Source organism: Vespa velutina, chromosome 18, assembly GCF_912470025.1.
Source record: "Vespa velutina chromosome 18, iVesVel2.1, whole genome shotgun sequence".
Taxonomy (NCBI): Eukaryota; Metazoa; Arthropoda; class Insecta; order Hymenoptera; family Vespidae; genus Vespa; species Vespa velutina.
The window spans coordinates 48853-70410 of NC_062205.1; the positions used below are offsets into that span (position 1 = coordinate 48853).

Below are 21558 nucleotides of genomic sequence, written 5' to 3' on the forward strand. Positions count from 1 at the left end.
CAGTCTAGACTAAACCATTTATTTTTTTTTTTTTAGGAGAAAAATAATTCTTAACTGTATGGATCGACCCATTATTCAGTTAGAATATCAAATTTTTCTGTGTAATGCAAACAGCATGCTCTTCTAATAGATCATTTATTAATTCTATATACTTTTGGCTATTCATATGCCCTAATATAAAATTTATATTTATCCTACCATGGTATCCAATTCCAGCCCATTAGACTTTCTTCCCCATTTGTCAAAGACTTAAAATAAGTTCTTCCTTTCGAAGATCATGCAAATAATAATGCCATTCATCTAGACTATCTAAATTAAATTTCTTTTCGTCATTAAAGATAACTTTCCTCTGATGTCGTTTTCAATGAATATGACTTTTTGCAAATGCTAAGCGTTGTTCTCCACGGTACGATGATAATGGTGAATTTCTTCAATTTTCGATGTATCAAATGTTTATACAGTTTTAAGAAATGTTGAACATTTCTTATATGTGTTACAACATCTGTTGCTTTAGTGATTTCTCTTGCAGTTTCCTCGGAATTAAAATCTTTCCATAAAAGGACTCTTTTCTGTCGTTTCGTTAGAGCTCGAGATCGTCCAGTGATCTTCTTTTTTTCATACTTTTTATAATCAATAAAAAATATCAACGTTATTTATTTTAATACGTATTTATTTAAAATTAATAATGATAAATTCATAATAATACATTCTTTTATTAAATTTGAAATTAATTCTGCCTTACTAGAAATTAATATTTTTTAATTCGAAGTTGCATCTCTCCTCATATATACTCAATTCGATTTAAGTTTCTAAATTCAAAAGATCAATCTAAAACCTGTATTTTATTTACTAGCGACTAATGTTTTATGATTTTTTATATATATTTAGTATCGTTGTGCTCAAAGAACTATTTATCTGGCATTTTTATGGTACTCTCAATTTCTATAAAGGAATCAACTCCTTGAACGGAGAAAGTTCCCTATACTGTAATACTTTCTCCACTGAATAGGATTACGATTTTTTGTGGCAAACATTAATCAGATTATCGCTTTTTTATTATTATTATAGCTACGGCGAAACTGTTCACGCAACTTTACTTCTCTACCAAGATTGCGCGAGAAAAATAATAATACGATCGTTCTACTTTATCAACTATGCATTTACGTTTCAATAAAATAATTGCAGCTAAATAAGTTGTAACTTATTTTTAAACGTTCTATATAGAACATTTAAAAGGAAACAATAGTGTAATCGCGATACATTTTCAAACAATATACTACGCATAATCTCATATCGCATTCCTGAAATTTATAATGCAATTTTCGTCTCGCTTTATCAGTTTTCATGCACATAACGCAATTTCGTAATGCTTGTTTTGTTTGTGTATTTATACAAAAAGACTGAAAAAGTTCATATGATCTGAACAATAAATTTGTTGTAATTTTTTAAATTATTGTTTATGCCGTTATATTTATTTACTATTTCTTTAATTATTTGAAAGCGGAATGCCTGCATTGTAATTTCTTCTTAGTATTCGATTTATATGAATAATAAGTAAACGAAAAAAGTATTTCTTGTACTATTTATTACTTCTTTCTGATCCCACATGCTTATAATCTTATTAATATTATCTACCATTATCATACATGATGTGTAATTTTTTATACAAGAAGGTTTTTTAATTAATTCTTTTATTAGATAATTTATGTAATTGAGAATCATTCCTATTGAAAACCAAGAACTTTTCGATACAGTTCTCATGTTAATGACTGATTAAGAACTAAAATAATAATCCTGCGTTGTTAACAATCAATGACACTTTACGGACTTATAATAAAGGCTGGCCGGGAATTTTTAAATACACTAATATACTTATCCTATAAATAATCACATATGAAGAATAAATAGTATTGATCTTTTTGTTCTTTCATATAATATGCTTTTATATATTACACTAATAAAAATTCTTTAAAACTCTTCTTTTGAAAGGAAAATTGCAAAAACGATTTGGCCGGAAATTTTCTAGGCCATTCCATGTATATACGTGAAGACACATACGTGTTGTACATACGTGATGTAAATACATACGTGAATACAAGAGGCACAAGAGGGAAAAGAGGAAATTATTCGTAGATTAGAGTTTGTTCGACATTTGTTTTTACTATGTACAAGATGCAATTGTAAAAAATAAAACTCTAATTTTAAATACACTAATCGATGCAGATTTTCTCCCTCTACGAAACATGTTAATAATGTTGTGCCTGAAAATTTTAAATTTAGGTGTTATTTTAATTTCAAGTATGCAGAATTATTTCAATCTTTCAATACATTTAGACGTTCTCTTTCAATACATTCCGTTCTGTCAGTGTCTTATTTTAATCATGGATCTTATATCATAACTTAAGATTGGCTTGTAACAGAACGCGGTTGATGTTCGAAAGCGAACCTTTATCTCTTTTTAGTGCCAAGCATACTTGATCATATTCTTATATCTAATATCTAAAAATTGATAGTATATCAGAAATTTTAGTTTTATAATATTATTGTTTTGCGAAATGTCAATATACAACAGAGCGATATATCCCCGTTTTTCTTCCTTCTCTTTTATTTCTATTATTTTGTTTTAAGGGGAAAATGTATTATGCACTATCAGAATGTTGACTTGTTCTCCAACGTGATTGGTATGTTCCAACCACTAAAAACTTTCACTCACTAAAAACCCTTTTCTATTTTAAACATGGCACCTACATCATAACCACGTATTTATTCCTTCAACTTGTTCCTTCCTGTTATATCATGTTAGGGTCTAGTTTTTATTCGCCATTGCTATTTAACTTTTAGTTTATTTTGTCCTCCTCTCGTTTCTTCTGTCGGAGCACTGACTAATGACGTATGTAGGCATTTTTAGCCAGTTGTCCCTGCCGGAGACTATCGACAACATTCTCGGGCGTCAACTGAGCTACTACTGGACTCTAATGTGCATCTTTCCGATACTTAACTGTCGCACTTGAAAATGTGATAGGCATCGTTCAGAAGTGGATCATTTTACTGGCATACTTGGTCTTTAACTTTTACCATTTTGAAATGTAAACGTTAAAATATTTCTATCTGGTAAGAAATTGAGTGAGGTAATAACTAATTTAGCTGAATTCACAGTTTACCTACATAGTTAAACTCTCGACTAGTCCGGAGATCCACATATTTTTCTTTTCCAAATTCCATCGTATCTATCAGTAATGCATTAAGTGTATCTTCGTCTCAGTATTCATCATTATGGGAGCACCTTTATGAGCGTCCCTGCCAAGTAACACGGTCTTTCGAGTCGGCAATGGCACGCTTTTGAGTAAATTTTAAGTTTGTGCGCATTTTACGATGACTGAACGAAATTTTGCGAAAAACTCGGCCATTCGTGTTCGAAAACACATGATTCGTAACGTGTATCCAGGAATCCAGGAATGATATACAGGTTAAAGAGTTTAGGCGATTTAAAAGTGGACGATTAAAAGTACATCGGTTGAAAGCGACCTTCGTTCTGGCAGACCTGTAACGGCTAAAACTTTTGAAAATATGGAGTTCGTGTATTAATTAATCAAAATTGTCGTTTGATTGTTTAAGAATATTACAAAGAAGTTTTGAAATGATTGAATGACGCAGTAAGAAGGAAACGACCAGATTTATGGAAAAGTTGCGATTGGGTGATACACCAGGACAATGTACCTGCCCATTCATTGTAGTTTATCCAGAAATTTCATGTGAAACATGGCATTGTTCAGGTTCTCATGTATGGGGGGCTGACGAACCTGATCTGTCTCTCTGCAACTTCTGGCTGTACCCCAAATGAAAAATCCACTTAAGGGAAGAAGATTCGATTATTTGGAAAATATAAAAAGAAACGCGACGAAGCAGCTATTAGATATTCCGAAATCTAAATATAAAGAGTGTTTCCGTAATTGGCAATCGCTGAAAAAATATTGTTATTTCCTAAGGGTAACATCATCGCCATTTATCACATTTAATTCTTTTTCCTGTTATAGCATATGGTGGGGATAGTTATCTGACAGATCTTGTACTTCAATATTTTTTCATATTTTCGTACTGGAATTTAGAATGGTCTGTGTTATAGTTAATGAAATAGAATCTGTCCTTCTTATTATTAATAACCTTAATGAATTAATTTATTTCATTTCGTATGTCAAACTTTTTTCTTGTAAATTTTGATATGACGAATCCGTTAATCTTTTTGCTAATGATGCAATTAATAGTTTTGATTTATGTCGGAAACTCAAAATTGAAAATCATGATCATGTACAATTTTGTATTTATGTTTTTTTTCCTGAAATTTGTTAAGAGCGTAGATGAATTATCTTGAATTTTTCCAAATGAGAGCCATGGTTATCTACCTACTTATGAAAACGTTTGAGCTTGTTCAAGACAACTATTTTTGTCGAATATTTAAAAATGGCTCGAATTCTTGATTGAACTCTAACTAATTTTCGAGATTTTGTTTTGCAATAGTCAATGACTGTACGTCTTACTGCAGTGGTGTATCTATGGTGTAAATCTTAGAATTCTTTCTGGGCTTGGCATATAGTGGGTGGTTCTTTTATGTAGGATCACCTAAATATCTCTTCAGCTTATTATGATGCAAAAACATTTTTTTTAAGAATATTTTTTTTAAGAATATTTTTTCCCGAGGTTATTTTTTTCGGTGTTATCAAGGTCATCGGTGTTTTTTTTGACACATAACTACATTTTTTTTATATGCTGTAAACTTCTGTCTTTGAATACCTATACCTATAAGTTATCCTAAGCTTGTTTAATTATTTCAATACTTCTAATATATTAATTGGACGAAAAAGCAAATTTTTGAAAATGTCCTCTAGTCTCGATTTGTATCAAGATTGGTTTCTGTAATACAATTCTACAGATCATCCATAATCAATAACATCGCATCATAAACTTCCAGTTGTAATTTGCATCCAGTTTCTCGAATATATGTCTACTACCGTTAACTGTTATTGGTGCAATTGTAATCATCGTGTTAGCGATGCCAGTATTATCTGCGGTACACATATTTCGATTTTTGATTATACTGTACACACACGAAGAGACATAATTTCGAAACGAATAAGCCGAAAAATAATAAACTTTGATTAATAAAGTGTTGATTATTTGGAAGAAAAAAAGTTTTAAATAATTGATATCGGTTAATGTTAAATGATATGTACATATTAAGCACGTTTTTACAATGAAATTGAGAGATCTAAAAAAACATGAAGTTAATTAACTGTAGAAAAAGTATTAATCTAAAAGTTCCTATATCTAACTAGTGTTTGATTACTTGTCCAGTTTATTTTAACACTATTAATTTTTCTCTTCTATTTCTTGAATCATTGATGTTCCAGCTACATATATTTAGATTTGTTAATTTGTTTCAAGTTCACAAAATAAAGCAATCAATGCTTCATTTGTCTGTTAACTTATTCTAAGTTATCTTTGAGTTCTTTCACTAAGCTAATTATTTTATTGATATTGTACATTCTCGTTATTTCTAAGATTTTATTGGGTAATTCTACTAACTGCAAAATTTTATCATTGGATGATTTTACGTTATCTTGTATATTAGTGTTTATTTTGTTTGCCTCCTTTGCCAATAATTGATAAGGGCATCTATCTTTATGTCTAATTTCTGAAATTGCTTGATATCATATGAATTAGGAATTGGAATATTATTTGTTATTTTGTCTTTTCTATTTGCTTTTTTTTTGTTCAGGTTCAACCTTCTTTGATATTTTTTGCAGATTATTGCGTTGGCAAGGTCATTATAATTAATTCCGGCTGAATTTTATACTTCCTGCAGTCTTTAGTGACACGATTATTTGTACATTTAAGACATATTCATTCTGCAAAAACAAAAACAAAAAGTATTAAATCTAATGAAAATAGTGAAACAATAATTTAGCAGAAGCATTATCATCACCGCAAGTAAACAATTTGGAGAAGACGGTTGATAAGAAAATAGGTAATCTAGAACGATTAAAGATTTCAGTAGAGGCATAGTTATAATCTAGAAAGATTTTCATTAAAAATAAGTATTTGCCCACTTGCACTGGCAAGTCTGATATAAAAAAAATTTTTATTAATATGTGACGTCAGAAGTTGAGTCTCGACCAATCGTAGAGCTACCTCAGTCTGTAAAATGTTTCGTTTACTCCAACCTCTTTACGTGCCTCTTTTTGGTAAATCTTTTGGACTTTACACTGGAATGAAGCTCTTCTACTTCTTTTACAAATAAATAATCTAACTTCCTCAAGAAGGTTACACTTTTCTGATCTTACCTTATTAAAAATAACGTTTGATGATTAGCGCTGAATTCTATTCCTCAAGACCAATTTCTATTTGAAGGCCCCAAGAGATTCAGGATTTTGTCCCTTGTCTTGTCGAAGATATAGATAGAATTGGAACGGATGTGATCCGGAAGGTATATTTTGATTGTTCAAAACACTTCACTTTTTAACAATTATAATTTATTCAAATAAAACAAAATAAAAAAGAAGAACGAAAACAAAATGAAATTGAAATACATTGTAAAAATGAAATACATTGGGAAAACGAAGTAACGAATTTATAAAGTATACTAATTACTCGTGAAATTTTAAATTTAATTGAACAATGAATTTTATAATTATTGAAAATTTTTTAATATGGTTAAATAATTTTTAATATTAAATAGCTTTCAATATTGTTGAATAATATAAAGAAAACGCACTTATGACTGTGCTGTGGGAAACGTAGATGTAAACTCATAATAGCTTTTAATTGTAATAGAAAGAACTAGCTTATGACAGTGCTAGACTGACTATCTATAGAGAGAATTGTTTTATGACCATACTACTCGATGTATATTCAACGATTCATGACTGCGCGTAATTGAATTATACATATTATTCGGAGCAAAACAAGTTTTGGCAGAGTCTCTTGCTAGTAATTTTTTCTATACATATTTTACACGAAAATTTACAATATAATTCTTTATTAATAATTTTTTACATTATAATACATTTCAAACCAATATGGTATGTGTAATGTAGCAAGACATTCCCACATGGTTTCACATCAATTTTTGTTTTTGACATACACTTTGCACTTTCTTTGAGGGTTTTTATTAGTCTTTGGAATATTTGTATGGAAATATGGCCATTAATTTGCTTGTAGAAGGATTGATGTACCATCATTATCAGACATCCTTTTTTTCTATAATCAGAAATACAAACAGTTTATAAAATTCATTTTGCAACATCCAATTGAAACTTTAAAGAAAAGTCTTTTGGTTTTTGATATATTTTTTATTTTGCGAAATAAAATATAACCGTTAAAAATGATATTCATTATATGAAAAAATATTTATAGTTTTTAGCAAATTCTTTCATTATTGAAGAAGAAGATAAGTCTTAAAATCTATCCTACTTCTCATTATAATCCAAACGACATTGGATTTTGTAATAGTACTACATTGTCGCTATTTTACCGTATTTTATTTTTTGTTTCAATCATTTCAATCTTGTTGTGCTTTGTACAGCTAATTTCTTCATTTTATAAGTAATATGCTATTACATGATCTTGAAAAATCTTGAAATCGTTTCAATTTTATCTCTGTAAATTCCTGTAGCATATTTTTTATATTTGATTTTATATATTTTATATTGGATCGTTCGGAAAATAATTTCGTTTTATTTTTGTGAAAATGAAAGACAATTTTCGTATAATGAACAAATATTTTATTAAATTATATATTGGCCATTCTAGTCCCATACCTTTTGCCATCTTTCTGGTAGTAGCATGATTCCACGCTCATAAAATTTTTGGTCTTTGTTGGCAAAAAACTGATCGAGGTGGTTTTTGACCTCCTCATTTGAAGTGAAGGTTTTACTTTTTTTATTAAATAATAATCCGAAGGTGCCAGATCTGGAGAATATGGTAGGTGTGACATTGTATCCCATTCAAGTTGTAAAAGCTTTTGGCGAGTGACCAAACTTGTATGAGGTACCGCATTTTCTTGGTGGAACACTATACCTTTTCTGTTGATTAATTCTGGCCTTTTCTATTGAAGTGCATCATTCAGTTTGTCCAGCTGATGACAGTAGACTTCCAAATTAATTGTTGTGTTATCCAATAAAATCTTTAAAAAAACGATTCATTTAAAATCCCATCAAACAGATAACCACCTTTTTTTGATGGATATTGGCTTTGGAATTGCTTTGAGCCGGTTCATCTTTTTTGCTCCATGATCTCTTGCATTTGACATTGTTATATACAACCCATTTTTCATCTCCAGTAATGATGTGCTTCAAAAATAGATCATTTTCGTGACGTTTGAGAAGCGAATCGCAGACGTCAATGCAACGACACAAATTTCTCTCCGTGAGAACATGGGGAACCCATATATCGAGCTTCGAGGTTAAACCTAGGCCATTCAAGTGATCATAAACAGTTGAATTTGATAAATTTAACCTCTCACCGATCTCACGTGTTGTTTAATCGCCGGTTTGCATCAATTAATGCCTTTATCGTATCTTTATCAGCTTCAACCGGCCTTCCAGAATGTGGTGCATCTTCGACATCAAATTTGCCGGAACGAAATTTTGCAAACTAGTTCTGGCACTGACGTACTGTCAACACATCTTCTCCATACACATCGGTTAATTTCTTTCTGGTTTGAATAGCATTTTTACATTTTCTATAGTAAAAAAGTAAAATATGACGAAAATGCTGCATATTGCTCTCCATATTTAAAAGGGTACCAACCAAAAATTACTGCGTAGAATCAATTGGACTTTTTCACACACAAGCCTTGCTATATCAGCTCTCAAAACATATAATGCTTATGAGGCTTAAGTGTGAAGTTGGATGCAAAAAAATACAATTGAATCCTCTGTAGGGAAAAAATTAAATTACTTTCCGAACAACCCAATATGAGAGATATTAATCATCAGACGCGATGTCGACGCAAATAAGGTGAATATGATCAATATATTAATTATTGAGAGACTGTGTAAATAAAAATACATTAAAGTTGATTTTATTCGCAGTAAAATGTTGTTTGTCATTAATTTCATAAATAATACGATTTTACAAATCAGAGTAGAGAAAAATGAGGATTGTAATCATATATAATGTTTTTATTTAAACAAAAATTAATCTGTATGGATTATATTTACTCACTCAAATATTTAAAAGGTTTATTCAAAAACTTGTTTAATTGTTAAATATCGTTACTAAAACAATGGATTTTATTATTATCTGTTACAGCTTATAATTTTATAAATTGTACACTGATTTTATGATAGAAAATAAAAGTAATAAATTTTTGAAATAATTTATTTTATTAAAAATTAATTGATCTTTTTCATAAGATTTTTGGTTAATGATCATAAAATATTGAGAAAATATGTTTCGTTTGATGACACTAAAAAGCTAGTGCAAAACGAATTTAATAATACTCTCGCATATATATGACATATTATTTTATATGCAAGACATGTTTTCAAACTGTTAGACAGTTAGAAATTTGTATTTATGAGACAATCATACTGTGTTCTAATATACCGTCATTTCGGTTTATATACGATACTGCTATTACTCCAGTAATATCTTTCCATGCTCTTATAGCAATTAATTATAATTATTTAAGTCTAATTTTTATGTGAGCGTGTTCTGCATTTGTTCGCTTCATTTATGTGTCAGTTTATAAATAATAACGATGTTCTTATATAATATATTCTTGATCATTATTTACTTAATATTAATTTTCTTGTTTCAACTTATATAGTCTTCTTCCAATTTCCGTGTAATTATTAGTTTCTTACGTAACAAAAAGTACATTTCGTGTAGTTCAGTTTAGTCTTATTTATTTAGGTTCAACAGCCTTGGTCAAAATGACAAGATCAAGTATAATATGAAGCAAAATACAACATATAACGATAATAAATATAGTTAACATTATTTTAAATGTACGTATAATAATAATTATTATTATTTAATATTTCAGTTCTTTAAAATCTATAAACACACAATCGAACATTTCTTCGCACATTTCACACGACAATTATTTTATTTAACACATTCACGTTGGCATATACCAATGGTGGTACAAACGAAGCAATCACTTTTGTTTTTCTTTTTGGTAATAAAAAGAGGAAAGAGTTTGTAAATGGAATGAATCAAAAGTATTCCTTACATTTAAGGTATACTTTAAAATTTTTTAAAAATCGGTTTTTGATTTTTCAACTCCTTAGATCTTTAGAAATCAGCTCTCAAAATATTTTTGAGAAATTGGAGTTATAACAGTACATAACAACTTTAAATGTGCACGCGCTCTCGGCTCTTCACAGTTGCTCAAGCAGCTGTACGTTTTATGATCTCAACTATCTAGTCTACTCCCTTACTTTAAAATATCGGTTTTTTGTATACACTAAGTATTGTTAGTTTTCTCACGTGTTCTTAGTGCTTATTCACTCATTTATAGAAGCATTTGCGTGTAACAAAATGAAATCTTATAAAAATGATAATAAAAACTCGAAGCCAAAAAAACAGAAAACTTTGAGAACATCTCTCAAATTCCAGGGTAATCAACATACTTCCGAGCACAGTACATCATTTACAAATGCATCCGCAAAAAAATTGTCAACAAGTAATGATTTCGACGTAAAATACGAGAATGGTTTTAATTATTGTATACTGGCGTTTTCATTCGTTTTCTTGGCGTTGATGAGTATGCTGAAGTGTAAAACTTGCGACAATAAAATCGAGATTCGTGGACTTGGATCTAAAATAAATATTACGTGCGATTGTGGTGATAGATTAATAAATTTTTCCAATTATATAAATACGGGATTTTAAATCAAGCGGCGCATTGTGTTTGTTATACGATTGGTTGGCATGGGCCGTAACGCCTTAGAAGTCTTTTGTTTACATAATATCAAATTTTAGTGAAACGATATATTATAAACTTTTAGATAATGTCCAAATTGCAACGAAAGCTATCGCCGACATCTATCTAAAAAAAAAGCCGGTGAGGAGAAGGAACAGAAAAATAAAAAAAAGAATTGCCTGTGGATGAATTAGCGGTTTCGCTAATAATTTAGCGAAGGAATATTTCGAGATGGCATTTGTCAAAACGTGGCTTCAATTCATTGATCGGCGTTTCGATTGTAATTAATAAATATACAGGCAAAACTTTGAACTATTTTGTTTCTTCCAAAACATGCAAATTTTGCAAAATAACGGAAAAAAAGTTGAATCGCGTCGATTTTGACATCTGATATGCAAGCGTGCATCACGAAGAGTGTTCTGCAAAATATGAAGGTAGCTCTGGGGGTATGGAGATACAAGGAATAATAAAGATCTTTAAAAACTCCATAAGCATCCATAAAGCCAAATGCACCTACTACATAGCTGATAGGGTCTCAAAGATTTTCACCGATCTTTCTAATGCTAAAGCGTATGCAGATTTCATCGTACAAAATTTATTTTTAAACATTGTATTTGTTTTGCACGTAGGAAAAGAAGTGTTACATCTCCAAGAAGTAAAAAAGCCGCTAATCGAGATACGAAAGCTTAGAAAGTCTGAAGAAAATAAAGAAGAGCAGGCGAAAAGGAAAAAGCGGAGAAAAAAGAAAAAATGCCGAAAATTAAATATTCACGTAAAAAAAGGAAAATCGATGATTCGGTGTCGCCATCTCCAAAAACCATGGATTTGACTGGGAAAATAATGAAGCAGATGTCAACAAATTATTCTTTAGCCATAAAACGTTATCCAGATTCTCTGGTCGAAATAAAAAAAGAGATATGGACCGGATTTTATCATATGATTTCCACCAACGATGCGCCGCAACACGAGCACTGCAATCTAGACTGGTGTAAATATCTGAAGACACAAGCAAATAACGAACCGTTTAAACATAAACCGGCTTTGAATGCGGAGGTCCAGGAGTAAGTCAAACCAATTTTCAAAAAATTAACTAATGACGATTTACTAAGACGTTGATTGGGAAAAAACATTCAAAACAACATCAAGTATTATAATAAGACACTTTGGGCGATCATCTCGAAACACACGTTTATAGAAAGTCGTCGAATTAGGCGTCCAAATATCGTTGGCCATCTTCAATGAAGAACCTATGACCCTCCTGAAGATGATGGAAGTCATGGGTTTCTAACATCATCGGGATTGCTGTTTATGAATACGCGTGAAATAAGAACGATGAGAAGATGACTGAAAAAGCCAGCAAGACGGCATCAAAGAAAGAATGTTTGGCAAAAAAAGAGACCCAACATAGGGAAGAGGAGACATATAATGACAGTGGTTTACTTTTATACAGTCCAAGAATAGCAGATTAATCCTTTGTAAATGATAAAACTAGATTTTTCAAAAAATATTCCATAAATATAACGAAAAAAAAATTTAAAGATATTTTTCTTGAAATGACCTTTTTTCAAATGGCGGATAATTATTATCCGGACTCATTGAACTGATTTTAATAAATCTTGCCGCGTTTTATTTATTAACATGTCTTGTGTGATAATTTACTATAATTTGGTCAAAAAATAAAAATAAACAATTTTAGCAAGAAAAAAAGAGTGAAAAAGAAGATCAATTTTACACACTTTATGTTAAATATCCGCCATTTTTTATATCGATTTTTCATTAACGGAGGTATATTGTCACATAAGAGACCTTCCTCTTTAAAATACTTTTTAATTTTTTTGCCATAGGACAAGATATTTGCGAAGACCTGACTTTTGTTTTCCTTCAGGCGTAAAAATCAACATTTGCTTAAAGAATAACAAGTAATCTGTAAAAAAAGAAATACTATTTGATAATAATTTAATAGAAAAATGACTGAAAATATTATACCAAATATTTTCATAGCTCTTCCAAAAGTATACTAGTAGTAAATTATTTCTTTACTATTATATAAAGAATATTATAGTAAATTATTTCTTTACTATTATATAAAGAATATATAATATTGATTTTTGCAATTGTTAATTATATGTGTTAGGAAATACGAAACATAATTCATGAGTACATGTGTATATACAGAGTGTAACAAAACTACATGACAAAACTTCAGCAATGGATTTCTCGTATGTAGAAAAGAAAAATAGTTTTTTTTCTATGTTATAAAACTTTATGAGGCATCCAATGATATTCGTACGTTAACATTAATAAACATATTAAATTAATACGAATTCCTTCATTTCAATATATTATCTTATCAATACCGTAAAATGATGCAGCGATTATTACCGTGAGCATATTGTGGATGCATGTCAGACAAAACGTACTGTATTCAATTAGGAGATAGTTATTTCAAACATTCCATACAAGAAAATATTAACAGAATGTACAATTATTCCAGCAAATAAACATAATTGGAGTAAATTAATGCCATACTTGAAAGTCTTATAATTCAGAAATTAAGCATTTATGGAAATACGTGTTGATATATTTTCTCTATACGAAGAATTCATTTCTGAATATTTATTGGTAAGTTGTTATGGATTGCACATATACTACGAATTGAAGCATTAATTTTTCATGATATAAAAAGAATAGAAAATCCTTATAGACTGACTCCATATTCTGTTAATGCAATATTTTATATATATACACACACCCACACACACACATACATATACATATCCGACCAATGTTTAAATTTAACAGATATATTTCAAAAACTTTAATTCAAGTTAATTTTTATATGTTAGAACGGAAATGTATTCAACAACGATTGATAAGTTAGATTGTTTCAATCATCATGCTTGATCAGATAATGCAGATTTATTTTTTATATTAATGTATCGTTGCAGATCATTCATTAGTAACAATTATAAAAAATAAATTTATAATATATACATGTTATTAATACGTAGTAATAGTATACGTGATGAATGATTGAATGATTCATTTAGTAACATTAACTATTTTTGCTATCTTTTCTAGCTCGAACATATTACGTAATTCAACGTTATCGAGAAAAGTTATGAAAATTTTCAATGACGAAATCTACTTTACAATTCCTCTAAAGAAATAAGTATTATTTCGACATTCATTGGCGATCAGTTGGCAAGAATTATTAACTAATATTAATTAAAAATCGTTTGAAAGAAATTTCGGTTTATTAGACATTTTTTATTATTTCGTTGGTCGCTAGCAAATATCAGAAAAACTTCTAGTAATGACGAAAAAATAGTATTTGTCATGAGAAAATATTTATTTATATTTTTTTTAAACTCACAGATATTTAATCATATTTTTGGACTAATTTTTCCCATCAGTTCTTTCATTCATATTAAATTATACTTTCAAACTATATCTCTTCATTAAATATTAGAAATCAGTTCTTTTTTCTTAATTCATTTTTCACACTTCTCATTTTTATGTTTTATACATATTCATCTTTTATACATAATACTGTTGTCAACCCTATAAGCAAAAATCACAGATCTGAAAATTTTTTAGATTGTGAAAATATAGATTTTGTCGATCTATAAAAATGAACGCAGTATACAATGAAACAAAAAAGACTGTCTGTATTGAGTATACAAACTCTGATATTTATGGTACACTTATATATATACAACCGTCTCGTGTACATTCCGTGTTTGAACATTTGCATACGATCGAAGACCGTACGTGAATGTGCCGATCAATTTAAAATCAAACATAGCGTTATGTAGTAATAAGACACGTTCCGACATAGAAGTCCATACTGTGACCGTTTCCGACCATGGTGTAAACGGAAAAAAAGAAAAATAGGTATGCAAATGTAACCAGAGTAAGTGCGGGCCACGGATTATATGCAAATTATTGCATATATATAAAAATATAATAACTAATTTGAATCTGGTGCACGATCAAGACGTAGAACATAAATATCACAGTTGTATATATTAGGTTGGTGCGAATGAAATGTCGGATTCTTAAGTGAATATATTAAACTGCATATCTTTTTCCAAAAGCTGTTTATTTAATCAAAATATGCTCCATTTGCTTCAATACACTTTTGCCAACGAGATTTTAATGCATAGATGCCTGTCTTGAAGAAATTCTGATCTTTAGAATCAATGAACTCTGATATGACATTTTTCAGACTGTCTTCATTTTCGTACTGTTTAGCCCGTAAAAATAGTTCTAAATGTTTTAATGAATGAAAGTCGGTTGGCGAAAGATCCGGTGAATAGGCTGGGTGCTGCAAAATTTCATATTTTAATTCATTTAATTTCGCAATTGTTTTGTATGATATATGCGGCCAAGCGTTGTCGTGGAGTATTGGGCCATGCCGATTAACAAGTGATGGGCGTATAATTTTCAATTTTTCATGCATTTCTCCAATGTACTGGCAATACTTTTCAGCTGTAATTGTCATTCCAGTTCGAAGAAATGAGTAGTGTATTACTCCAGTCACATTCCACCAAACTGTGATTAAAATTTTCCGTGGATGAAGTGATGGCTGTGGAGTATGAGTACAAGCCTAATCCCTATCAAGCCACCGAGCATACCTTTTCTTATTGTCGTAAAGAACCCATTTTTCATCACAAGTAATGATTCGATTGAATAATGGATCTCGATTAAATCGGGTTAGCAATGATGAGCATACGTTCAAGCGATCCAGCTTATTTCGCTCGGTTAGTTCGTGCGATATCCACTTATCCACTTTTTTTCACCTTGCCAATTTCAGAAAGATGTCGCAATATTGTTGTATGGTCAACTTCCATTCTGGCAGCAAGTTTCCTTGAAGAAACAGTTGGATTCGTTTCCACCAATGCTTTCAGAGTATCATTTTTCACAGATGTTTCGGATCTTCCACGCGGTTCATTTTGCAGGGAAAAATCACCAGACCGAAATTTTTCAAACCAACGCTGCACTTTTCGATCGTTCACAATATTCTCCCCAAACGCCTAGGTTATATTGCGTGCAGATTTTGCAGCATTATTACCAAGTTTATACTCATATAAGAAAATTACACGAATATCGGTTGAATTCATATGGGTGCAAAATTCAAAGCAAATAACAAAAGGGAACACTTTTGAAAAAATCTTCTTTGCTAAAATGTGACTCTGGCAATGGATAGTACGACTATAAACTAGGTTATGTCAAAAACAAAAGCATAACAAGAACAGGGAGACAAACGTTCACATTTAAAAAAAATCCGACATTTCATACGCACCAGCCTAATAAATGGGCCTTTCGGATCTAATCTTTTAACTCCTTAACCTAGAACTACGGGTATAGCCCGTAGTACGACGGGTATAGCCCGTAGTACGACGATCGGGCCAAATATATCGTCAGAAATATCATCAATAACTAATCGTATGGATTCTCTTCTAACATATATCGTCACTGGTGTCACTTTCGTTAGCAAAATTATTAGCACAATTCTCACTGTTCTCATCACGAAATCTTTTTCTTGAAAACATCTTGTGGGGATGCTTCTCTAGAATTTATGAAAATAAATTTCGATGTCCGAATATGACCAAGAATAACTTGAAACTAATCACGATACGAAGAAATAAGAATACATCACGAGCCTTGTCTGTGCTATTTGTGTTGGGGTAAATTACAAACCGCGACGTCGTACCACAAGCAATGCAGATTATAACATATACAAACTTTAATTTGTTATATTTTCTTCAAATAATTATTCAACCGATTAGATACATATATAGATTTATACATTGATTAATGAAAATTTTAACTATAAGGATGATCTATCTAATTTAAAATATAATATGAATAGCAATGTCTAGATTCATTTGCCAAATGCATCAAAGTAATTTGTTTCTCTACTCTTAATTACCTGAGTTTAACTTATAAATTTTGACAATCTATTAACACGTATTTTGTATACAAATAAACTTTTTTATAAACAAAACATTTTCAATGAAATAAATAGTTCTTTTAGTTTAAATAAAATTTTTAAATCTTTTTCTTAACATAAAGCAAAAATTATAAGTTTAATTAGATGTGACATGATGGTTTTGGTTTTTGCTACAGCAAAGATAACAGTGTTCATGAACAACATATAGGTAATGATATTATTTATCTTTTATATTATGCAACCTATCAATGATTAAATCTATTTCGATATTTTGACTGTTTCATTTGCACTAAGTATTTCTTATAGAACTTAAAAAAATATAATAAAAACAATCTTATTTAGGAATCTTTATCACAAAAATTTTAAAAATATTATGTTGAAAATTATTTCATAATAAACAAAATGTATAAAGTTTGAACAAAAAATATTTAATATAAACGTATAGAAAATATCTTTAAATCTTAATTTAACATTTATTTTTAAATTGTTCTCAAATATAATTTTTGTATAAATTATAAATTAAATTAAAACATTTATAGAAAAATTTCGTTCAATTTTAAATATTTATTTTTACATTAAGTTCAGAAAGAATATATATAATTGTGTTGTAACTATTATTTCAGAATATAAATTTACTTGAAAATAATTTCATTAGGTTACATCAAATTTTATTAATTTTGTAGTCTATTTTTATAACATATCATTTAATTTTATATATATTGTTAGTGCATTACCTTAATATTATAGTTGATTGTATCTTATGGTGACATACAAAATATTTTTTTTTCAAAAATATTTACTGCAATTGTAATTATTCGTTTTTGGCTTGTTTTTCATCCTAAAGAAGGCCCAAATATTATCATTCCAAAGACTTTGAGAGTTGTCAATGAGACAATAGAATTTTCCATCATAACTCTCTCTTTTTGTTAGAAACTGTCCTAAACCCTTATCTATTTAAAATTTCTAATTAATGTAGTTAACTACATTCTTAGTCTTTACGTGCTCCGTTGCATTAAAGTAGTGTCCTTTAATACGCTGCCAAACTATTACAATTAAAACAAATATTATTAATACCAATTCTATTATCATATATTGTATATTATAATTCCATGATGTAGGCTACACTCACTTATGTCATTATTATGTTCTGCAAATAAATTTCTATATCTCAATAACAATGTTTGCCATATTGTGATTATGCTAGTTGCAATTCTGGAAATAAAATGAAAATACATCAAAAAATTATTTTACAGAAATGTTTTAAAATATCCCTATATGTATTAATCTAATTCTTTCAAATATTACACTTCTATTCTTAAAATCCACCATTATTTATACAGAAATATATTACATAAATCTAAAATTATCCAAAATTATTTTTTACTTTCATGACAAATTTGAATAAAAATAGAAGAATACTAACCTGCTAATAAATCTACAATAATACCATAAGGTGTATTTCAATAAAAATTAAAGAAATCATAGTACATATACAATTATGACTATCATTAATATCTTTTCACCTATTATATATAATCATTGTATCATTCAATCAAAAATCTTTGGATTCATCATTTACTTAGTTAAAATAATTTTAAAAAATAACTTCGTTCATGACGACACTATCAAAATTTCTAAAAATGAAATCTTACGATAAATATTGTTTATGCTTGTAAACTACATATTATTAGTACCTGTATTATGCTGATAGTGGACTTTACAAATCCTTGAATATAACATTGCGCAAATTGTAATAAAATCAATAAATCTAGTAAATAATTAATATTTTGCTTTCGCTCTATCAATAATTCTATTATAGTTTGTTTATTAATACATATTTTATTAATGCATACCTGCTGCAATGTCACGTTATTAACATTGTTGATACAATCGTCGAAAGTAATGCGAGAATTATATTTTTTTCCATTAGTTAATATCTTTTTGGATGGAACAGTATTTTTTTTAACTCCCTACAGTACTTCATTTCAAATAAATTTCAAGAGACTGCTTCAACGATAAACAACGATGTGGGTTATTCGTAGAAAACCCATTACGTAAAAAGAAACTTCGCACATCAAGTAACAATTATGATATATTTATTTAACTTTGTTAGATATACAATAGATATACAATAGATATAATCAGACTATGACTTCCAGCATTCTTCTGTTGTCTCTAGAAGAGTCGAAGGAAGAATTTATAATTTTCTTCGTGTTCCTGTCGTCTTTTTAATCTCTTTTATTTTTGGCGCCCTTCGTTATCTTTTAATTTGTTTGATTGGTTTCCTGCGTGTATGTTGGTTTTGCTGAAGCATGTTAGTTATGTGTCTTATTGGAAGAGGCGTAACAGTCGTGACGAGATTGCCACATCGTCAGCTATTGCGTTGCCATCTCTTGGCGCCTACTTTGTCTCTTTCGATATTCTCTCTCTAAATTATTCCCTTGAGTCCAATCTTGATTTCCACACATATTTCTCTGTCTCTCTCTCTCTCTCTCTCTCTCTCTCTCTTTTTCTCTTTGTCTGACTTAATAAAATATACGAAGCGATATGTGCATCATACATGTTAGTTTATTCTATAATATCTTCTATTTTTTCTACATCTCTATCTTTTTGACATTTAGGATTTCATTACAAAAACTCAATGGTTTATGCATTTTATCTATTAAATACGTTGTATAGTTTTTAATTTTCTTATCCTATACCTAATTTCGTTCTTCCCATTTTAAAAGCATTGATATTTTTTATATAAAAAAAATATACGTTTTGTTTAATAACGAAATAAAAGTTTGATTATTATTGATTTAATTTACGTAAATTTGAAGTAGATTAGTTTTTATTTTTTTGTATATTTCTTTAAATTATATCTCATCTACTTTTACATCTCTTCATTAAAATTCAAAAATTATTTATTAATTATTTCAGTTCCTCCTTCATTTGACGAGAGATTATGATCTCAATTTTCATTACGATTATAACACTGAATTATAATATAAGTCGTTATGAAGAAATATGATGAGTAAGGAGCATAACGAGAAATACTTCATTCTATCGAAGAATATTGACGTTGACTTTCTCGCTTCAAATAATTCAATGGATAATACGAAATCATTTCAATTCATAATCTGATATTAAACTATTCAATACGAGATACGTATTCATGAACGATTGGACTATATTACATTATATCTTTCTTATTTCTTGGGAATTATGCTGAAAATCGAATTTGATGTAACAACGTTTAATACATTAACGTCACCGTTATGAGAAAATAATGATAATGATTTGATTATTTATATTCTTTTAGATACAGTCATATAATATATTAAAAAACAAAAATGAATACAATAGTAAAATGCCTTCTTTAAACATGATAAAAAGTCACATTGATCCAATTTTGGATCATACAAAGTTGCACTAGTTTGTTCATCTGAGTGTCACCATTATTTCACTTCGTATTAGTCCTACTAGTATTCGTATTTATTTTGTCACTTTCTTTTTACAGACGATTTAGATATGAACGATGTTGTGCGAATATTTTTTATCTTATACATACATATATGTATATATCCATACTTACACTCTCGCTAGTTAATTGAACTTTTATCAACTATTTGTATCTGTAATAACAAAGCAAAAAAATATATTAGATTGTATCTAAAATAGGCCAAAGGTCCTATTCCCATTTTTCAATGATCGCGCCTTTTTCCATTCCATTCTCACTTTTCTCTCTCACGGAGATATAATATTCATATACACATTATTTTCAAGTCCATGAGAGATGAATTCTGATTTTCGATTCAACCACAAATTCCAAAATCTACTTTCTAACCTTAAAAACCACCATTTATGAACTTACAAAAGTAATTACATTTCAACATATTAATTTTCGAGTTCATTTTATTCAGAGACGAATTCATATTACATTCTGATTGCTCCTGAAATCGTAACATAGATTAAGTAATAAAGACATATTATATTAATACACGTTTATAACCACACAAAAAAATGCAACGCAAGTAAAAGGAAACGATGTTGTTCGAAAAGTTCGTGCCAATTTTTGATAAATGGCGTAGACAATTCGGCACGAATTTTCCAGACAACCCAATACATAATACATATTACTATTATAGGCGAAGTAATTTATTTTTGGTATTTTTATAAATAATTGTTTATACGATATGTACGAGTAAATTGAAAAAGAATATCTCCAGATATATATTATTTATCTACGCTATACATTATAAAATTATAATGATGGAAATTTTTAATAATCGCAATTTATATTACACTATTCATTTTCAAAATTCTTCCTATGATAAAGAAAATGGATTTCAGAATACATTCAACTGTACCAGTATAATATTAGCTTTAATCGTATGAAAGTATGTAAACCCGAGTAGTATGATGGAATAATTAATATATCAGCCAAGATGAAAAATTTGATTATTTGTATTAAAAAAATGTATGTATAAGTGAAAATGTTTATTAATTATTCAATTCTTTTCATGTAAGTTTGAAGAAAAAAAATTACAAAAAATGATGGAAGTCTAATATTTCGACCAATCAAGAAGTAAAATCGAAGACTCGCGATACATGCCAAATACGAAACTCTTGCGTTACAATAAAAATAATATAATAAGTAATCTTATCGATAAGTAAAAGATATTTA

General features: G+C 29.2%; 1 long non-coding RNA gene across 1 annotated transcript; it reads right to left on the reverse strand.

The window, feature by feature from the left end:
- Nucleotides 1–17549: 17549 nt before the first annotated feature.
- On the reverse strand, nt 17550–19149 carry LOC124955396. Its single transcript, XR_007102864.1, has 3 exons — nt 18743–19149; nt 18019–18101; nt 17550–17932 (listed from the first exon to the last, which is right to left on the reverse strand). It is a non-coding gene; the product is annotated as an uncharacterized LOC124955396 (long non-coding RNA).
- Nucleotides 19150–21558: the final 2409 nt, after the last annotated feature.